The 7,984-nt window shown below is 43.0% G+C and overlaps 1 long non-coding RNA gene across 1 annotated transcript in view; it reads left to right on the plus strand.

Moving 5' to 3' along the window:
• Window positions 1-6,365, plus strand: part of LOC121843859 — a 22,060-nt gene extending 15,695 nt beyond the window's left edge. The window contains exon 3 of the long non-coding RNA XR_006081765.1: window positions 6,282-6,365. This is a non-coding gene — a long non-coding RNA (uncharacterized LOC121843859). The remainder of the gene's footprint in view (window positions 1-6,281) is intronic.
• The last annotated feature ends 1,619 nt before the right edge of the window (window positions 6,366-7,984 follow it).

Here is a 7,984-nt window from a genome sequence, read left to right on the forward strand (position 1 = left end):
ACCCACCTGGTGTCCCAGGTCTAAATCAGTCCCTGATCATTAATATCACCCATCTGGTGTCCCAGGTCTAAATCAGGCCCTGATCATTAATATCACCCCACCTGGTGTCCAAGGTCTAAATCAGGCCCTGATCATTAATATCACCCCACCTAGTGTCCCAGGTCTAAATTAGGCCCTGATCATTAATATCACCCATCTGGTGTCCCAGGTCTAAATCAGGCCCTGATCATTAATATCACCCCACCTGGTGTCCCAGGGCTAAATCAGGCCTTGAACATTAATATCACCCATCTGGTGTCCCAGGTCTAAATCAGGCCCTGATCATTAATATCACCTCACCTGGTGTCCCAGGTCTAAATCAGGCCCTGATCCTTAATATCACCTACGTGGTGTCCCAGGTCTAAATCAGGCCCTGATCATTAATATCACCCACCTGGTGTCCCAGGTCTAAATCAGGCCCTGGTCATTAATATCACCCACCTGGTTCCCCAGGTCTAAATCAGGCCCTGATCATTAATATCACCCACCTGGTCCTTAATTAGAGGGCAACAATGAAAACAGGCAGTGGAACAGTTGAAGGGATATAGAATAACCTTTTGGGGATATTTCCTGGTAAAACACTTGTATATGAGTTGATGCAGATCCTTTTGTCGGATTGGAACACAGTACCGATCACCTAAATGTTTTCTTCTCTGTCATTGTTGATACAGAATATGCTTCCTAGTAAAGCCACTTTTAGGCTTTGAGTTCTGTTATGTTATGAGTTCTAATGTACAGGGCTTTCGTAAAGTATTCAGACCCCTTGACTTTTTACCCGTTTTGTAACATTACAGCCTTATGCTAAAATTGATTACATTATTATTTTTTTTTTCTCATAAACCTACACACAATAACCCATAACAACATAGCAAAAACAGGTTTTTAGACATTTTTTGCTAATGTATTAAAAATATATAAACAGAAATCACATATACATAAGTATTCAGACCCTTTACACCTGCACCTTTGGCAGTAATTACAGCCTTTAGGGTTCAAGTCCGGGCTCTGGCTGGGCTACTCAAGGACATTCAGAGACTTATCCCCGAAGCAGCTCCTGCGTTGTCTTGGCTGTGTGCTTACGTTCGTTGTCCTGTTGGAAGGTGAACCTTTGCCCTAGTCTGAGGTCTTGAGCCATTCCGTAAAAATGGAGCTCTATAGGAGTAAACCCTGTCTCCAGCTGTTTACGTGTAGGTATGTACGGCAGGATCAAATCGGAAAGACATGAGAAAGCCCATGTAATGCTTTGTAGGTTAGCAGTAAAACCTTGAAATCAGCCCTAACCTTAACAGGAAGCCAGTGTAGAAAGGCTAGCACTGGAGCAATATGATGGAATTTTGGGGTTCTAGTCAAGATTCTAGCAGCCATGTTGAGAACTAGCTGATGTTTATGTAGTTCTTTATCCGGGTAGCCGGAAAGTAGAGCATTGCAGTAGTCCAACCTAGAAGTGACAAAAGCATGTATTAATTTTTCTGCATCATTTTTGGACAGAAAGTTTCTGATTTTTTTTCAATGTTACGTAGATGGAAAAAAGCTGTCCTTGAAACAGTCTTGATATGTTCTTCAAAAGAAAGTTCAGGGTCCAGAGTAACGCCGAGGTCCTTCAGTTTTATTTGAGATGACTGCGCTAACTGAGGTTGATTTATCAGCAGGTTTTCATCAAGGATCTGTCTGTTCTTTGCTCCATTCATCTTTGCCTTGATCCCGACTAAAACAACCCCACAGCATGATGCTGCCACCACCATGCTTCATCATAGGGATCATCCAGATGTGGGATGCCAGGTTTCCTCCAGATGTGATGCTGCCACCACCATGCTTCATCATAGGGATGGTGCCAGGTTTCCTCCAGATGTGATGCTGCCACCACCATGCTTCATCATAGGGATGATGCCAGGTTTCCTCCAGATGTGATGCTGCCACCACCATGCTTCATCATAGGGATGGTGCCAGGTTTCCTCCAGATGTGATGCTGCCACCACCATGCTTCATCATAGGGATGGTGCCAGATGTGATGCTGCCACCACCATGCTTCATCCAGGGATGGTTCCAGGTTTCCTCCAGATGTGATGCTGCCACCACCATGCTTCATCATAGGGATGGTGCCAGGTTTCCTCCAGATGTGATGCTGCCACCACCATGCCAATGCCACCATGCCAGTGCCACCAGATGCCACCATACGAATGTCATATTTCAGTTTTTTATTGTTAATGCATTTGCAGCATCGTTCATTGTCATTATGGGGCATTGTGATGTCATTATTGTGGGGCATTGTGATGTCAATATAGAGCATTGGGGCATTGTGATGTCATTATGGGGGCATTGTGTGATGTCAATATGGGGGATCTGTGGGGCATTGTGATGTCATTATGGGGGCATTGTGATGTCATTATGGGGGCATTGTGATGGTATTGTGAATAGATTGCTGGGGGTTTTGTTTTTCATCCATTTTAGAATAAGGCTGTGTAACGTAACAAAATGTGGGAAAAGTCAATGGGTCTGAATACTTTCCAAAGGCACTGTATGTGATTACCGAATCTGTTTGTCTGAGTGAGTGATGGTTATAGATGTTTCTGGTCCCACTTTATGAATCAAATATATTTATAAAGCCCTTCTTACATCAGCTGATGTCACCAAGTGCTGTACAGAAACCCAGCCTAAAACCCCAAACAGCAAGCAATGCAGAGGTAGAAGCACGGGGGGGAATGATATCACCAGACCACAAACTTACTACCACGAGTAGTAAGTGACTCAGCCCCCGTAATCGGGTCAGAGGCAGAGAATCCCAGTGGAGAGAGGGGAACCGGCCAGGCAGAGACAGCAGTACAGTATAGTAGCACCAGTAAGCCAGTGACTCAGCCCCCGTAATCGGGTCAGAGGCAGAGAATCCCAGTGGAGAGAGGGGAACCGGCCAGGCAGAGACAGCAGTACAGTATAGTAGCACCAGTAAGCCAGTGACTCAGCCCCCGTAATCGGGTCAGAGGCAGAGAATCCCAGTGGAGAGAGGGGAACCGGCCAGGCAGAGACAGCAGTGTCAGAGGTATAGTAGCACCAGTAGTAGCACAGTGACTCAGCCCCGTAATCGGGTCAGAGGCAGAGAATCCCAGTGGAGAGGGGAACCGGCCAGGCAGAGACAGCAGTACAGTATAGTAGCACCAGTAAGCCAGTGACTCAGCCCCGTAATCGGGTCAGAGGCAGAGAATCCCAGTGGAGAGATGGGAACCGGCCAGGCAGAGACAGCAGTACAGTATAGTAGCACCAGTAAGCCAGTGACTCAGCCCCCGTAATCGGGTCAGAGGCAGAGAATCCCAGTGGAGAGAGGGGAACCGGCCAGGCAGAGACAGCAAGGGCAGTTCGTCATGCCAGTGCCTTACCATTCACCTTCACACCCCTGGGCCATAGGAGTCTTCAGTACAGACTTAAAGGTCAAGACTGAGTCTACGTCTCTCACATGGATAAGGAGACCATTCCATAAAAATGGAGCTCTATAGGAGAAAGCCCTGCCTCCAGCTGTTTGCTTAGAAATTCTAGGGACAATTAGGAGGCCTGCGTCTTGTGACCGTAGCGTACGTGTAGGTATGTACGGCAGGACCAAATCCGAGAGATAGGTAGGAGCAAACCCATGTAATGCTTTGTAGGTGAGCAGTAAAACCTTGAAATCAGCCCTTGCCTTGACAGGAAGCCAGTGTAGAAAGGCTAGCACTGGAGTAATACGATGGAATTTTGGGGTTCTAGTCAAGATTCTAGCAGCCATGTTGAGAACTAGCTGATGTTTATGTAGTTCTTTATCCGGGTAGCCGGAGACTAGAGTGTTCCAGTAGTCTAATATAGAAGTAGCCAGACAGTAGAGTGTTCCAGTAGTCTAATATAGAAGTAGCCAGACAGTAGAGTGTTCCAGTAGTCTAATATAGAAGTAGCCAGACAGTAGAGTGTTCCAGTAGTCTAATATAGAAGTAGCCAGACAGTAGAGTATTCCAGTAGTCTAATATAGAAGTAGCCAGACAGTAGAGTGTTCCAGTAGTCTAATATAGAAGTAGCCAGACAGTAGAGTGTTCCAGTAGTCTAATATAGAAGTAGCCAGACAGTAGAGTGTTCCAGTAGTCTAATATAGAAGTAGCCAGACAGTAGAGTGTTCCAGTAGTCTAATATAGAAGTAGCCAGACAGTAGAGTGTTCCAGTAGTCTAATATAGAAGTAGCCAGACAGTAGAGTATTCCAGTAGTCTAATATAGAAGTAGCCAGACAGTAGAGTGTTCCAGTAGTCTAATATAGAAGTAGCCAGACAGTAGAGTGTTCCAGTAGTCTAATATAGAAGTAGCCAGACAGTAGAGTGTTCCAGTAGTCTAATATAGAAGTAGCCAGACAGTAGAGTGTTCCAGTAGTCTAATATAGAAGTAGCCAGACAGTAGTGTTCCAGTAGTCTAATATAGAAGTAGCCAGACAGTAGAGTATTCCAGTAGTCTAATATAGAAGTAGCCAGACAGTAGAGTGTTCCAGTAGTCTAATATAGAAGTAGCCAGACAGTAGAGTGTTCCAGTAGCCTAATATAGAAGTAACAAAAACACTTTAGCTTTTCTGCATCCCATTTTTTGGACAAAAAAGTTTCTGATTTGTTATGATATGATGCTGCTCTTGAAATATTCTTCACAGGTTGTAAAGCATTATAAAGGCTTCACAAGCACTACATAAAGGATTCACTCATTATCTATAAGCGTCTCATACTGTATAAATGGTGTATAAACATACATAGTGTGTTATGTCACAATTGGCAATTCACTGGGAATGGTTATGTCACCCTTTATACACTGGGGTGCTTATAAAGCCTGTATGGACTTTGTATAAAGCCTTTATAAGTTGTACTTTGTTTAAAGTGGGAACCAGTTTACCCTCCTATAGTACTTATTGTCAATAAACCATGTTGGACTGGTCACTAGTACAGGACAGTTAACCATGTTGGACCACTAGTACAGGACAGTTAACCATGTTGGACTGGTCACTAGTACAGGACAGTTAACCATGTTGGACTGGTCACTAGTACAGGACAGTTAACCATGTTAACCACTAGTACAGGACAGTTAACTATGTTGGACTGGTCACTAGTACAGGACAGTTAACCATGTTAGACTGGTCACTAGTACAGGACAGTTAACCATGTTAGACCACAGTACAGGTGTTAACTATGTTGGATGGTCATAGTACAGGACAGTTAACCATGTTAGTAGTACAGGACAGTTAAATGTTGGACTGGTACCAGACATGACAGTTAACCATGTTAGACCACTAGTACAGGACAGTTAACCATGTTGGACTGGTCACTAGTACAGGACAGTTAACCATGTTGACTGGTCACTAATACAGACAGTACTGGTCACAGTACAGGACAGTTAACCACGTTGGACTGGTCACTAGTAGTTAACCATGTTAGACTAGTACTAGTACAGGACAGTTAACCATGTTACTGGTAACTAGAAGTAGCCAGACAGTTAATTCCAGTAGTCTAATCTGGTCACTAGTACAGGACAGTTAACCATGTTAGAGGACTGGTCACTAGTACAGTACAGTTGTTAACCCCATTTTGTAGACTGGTCACTAGTACAGGACAGTTAACCATTTATTGGACTGGTCACTATACAGGACAGTTAACCATATTGGACTGGTCACTAGTAAGGACAGTTAACCATGTTGGACTGGTATAGTACAGGACAGTTAACCATGTTAGACCACTAGTACAGGAAGTTAACCATATTGGAATGGTCACTAGTACAGGACAGTTAACCATGTTAGACCACTAGTACAGGACAGTTAACCATTATAAACCACTAGTATGGACAGTTAACCATGTAGACCACTAGTAAGGACAGTTAACCATGTTGGACTGGTCACTAGTACAGGACAGTTAACCATGTTGGACTGGAACAGGACAGTTAACCATGTTGGACTGGTCACTAGTACAGGACAGTTAACCATGTTGGACCACTAGTACAGGACAGTTAACCATGTTGGACTGGTCACTAGTACAGGACAGTTAACCATGTTGGACTGGTCACTAGTACAGGACAGTTAACCATATTGGACTGGTCACTAGGACAGGACAGTTAACCATGTTAGACTAGTCACTAGTACAGGACAGTTAACCATGTTAGACTGGTCACTAGTACAGGACAGTTAACCATGTTAGACTGGTCACTAGGACAGGACAGTGGTTGGCATCAGTGTATGTTAATGCATGTGTGTCTCTGTGTGTTTCAGGTACCAGGACATGAGGAGACAGATCGGCTTTGAGATCAGAGACATGTGGTATAATCTAGGTATGAATCATCTATTTCGTGTTCTTCATATGTATTCAACGAAGGTATGTGACCGACTGGCTCCATTCGGTAGCAACTCTTCAGATGGGGTTTTTTTAAAAGTAGAGACTCAGAGCTAGAAAATGGTATATCGTAACACTACTGTTGAGGAACAATTGGAAAGTAATTCTGCTTTGGAAAGTTGATAAACTTGTAACCCCACTTTTGAGAAAAATGGCCCTTGAATGTTTTGGTACACCTACTGGAGAGCTCTTCTTTCACATGTGAGGCCATGTGCTAAACAGAGTGAGTATGACAGTTTAGTAAACAACCAAAAATGTCAAGGCTATAGGCTGGTTTATACTACATATATCAACATGTATGTAAACAGTTGTGGCAGTGACATCGTGAACATTAAACTTGTCTTTATCGTTATGAAAAAGTATAAACACAAAAAGGACAGGCTGCATGACATCAGCAGCCCGGTGGTCCAAAATAGCATATCAGGTGTATTTTAATACCAATAACCCATCCGTTTAAAACTATATTTATTAAATGTCAATCTAACCAGGCAACTAAAAGCAGCTTTCTAAACCATGTCTGGTTTGGTTTCTAGCGTGCTATCTAGCTAGCTAACGTTAAGTTAGCTGGCTATCTAATATTACGTTAGCTGGCTATCTAACGTTAAGTTAGCTGGCTATCTAATATTACGTTAGCTGGCTATCTAACGTTAAGTTAGCTGGCTATCTAATATTACGTTAGCTGGCTATCTAACGTTAAGTTAGCTGGCTATCTAATATTACGTTAGCTGGCTATCTAATATTACGTTAGCTGGCTATCTAATATTACGTTAGCTGGCTATCTAATATTACGTTAGCTGGCTATCTAACGTTACGTTAGCTGGCTATCTAATATTACGTTAGCTGGCTATCTAATATTACGTTAGCTGGCTATCTAACGTTAAGTTAGCTGGCTATCTAATATTACGTTAGCTGGCTATCTAATATTACGTTAGCTGGCTATCTAATATTACGTTAGCTGGCTATCTAACATTACGTTAGCTGGCTATCTAATATTACGTTAGCTGGCTATCTAACGTTAAGTTAGCTGGCTATCTAATATTACGTTAGCTGGCTATCTAACGTTAAGTTAGCTGGCTATCTAATATTACGTTAGCTGGCTATCTAACGTTAAGTTAGCTGGCTATCTAATATTACGTTAGCTGGCTAGCCAGTTGAAACAATGACTGTATCATATAGCTTTTTTACCATGGATAAAAGTAGAGCCTCAGAGCTACAAAATAGTATATCATGCTGAATGGGTGTATACAAAGAGGAAAAAATGCATTTGAGGAAAAAATGGGAAAGTAATTTTCCTTCGAAAGTTGATGAACTTGTAAACTCACTTTTTGAGAAAATGGCCTTTGAATGTTTTGGTATCTAGTGAAGAGCTCCTCTTTGTCTACACCCATTCAGCATCGTTCACACCCTCTTAAGCTTTAGCCCCACCCATTCAGCATCGTTCACACCCTCTTAAGCTTTAGCCCCACCCATTCAGCATCGTTCACACCCTCTTAAGCTTTAGCCCCACCCATCTCGTTTCGATCTTGGAGAGCACACTCAACGGATGTTGTACACATGTCACGTAACATTAGCTAATGAGCCA

The sequence above is a fragment of the Oncorhynchus tshawytscha genome, unplaced genomic scaffold (genome assembly GCF_018296145.1).
Source record: "Oncorhynchus tshawytscha isolate Ot180627B unplaced genomic scaffold, Otsh_v2.0 Un_contig_8810_pilon_pilon, whole genome shotgun sequence".
Classification (NCBI taxonomy): Eukaryota; Metazoa; Chordata; class Actinopteri; order Salmoniformes; family Salmonidae; genus Oncorhynchus; species Oncorhynchus tshawytscha.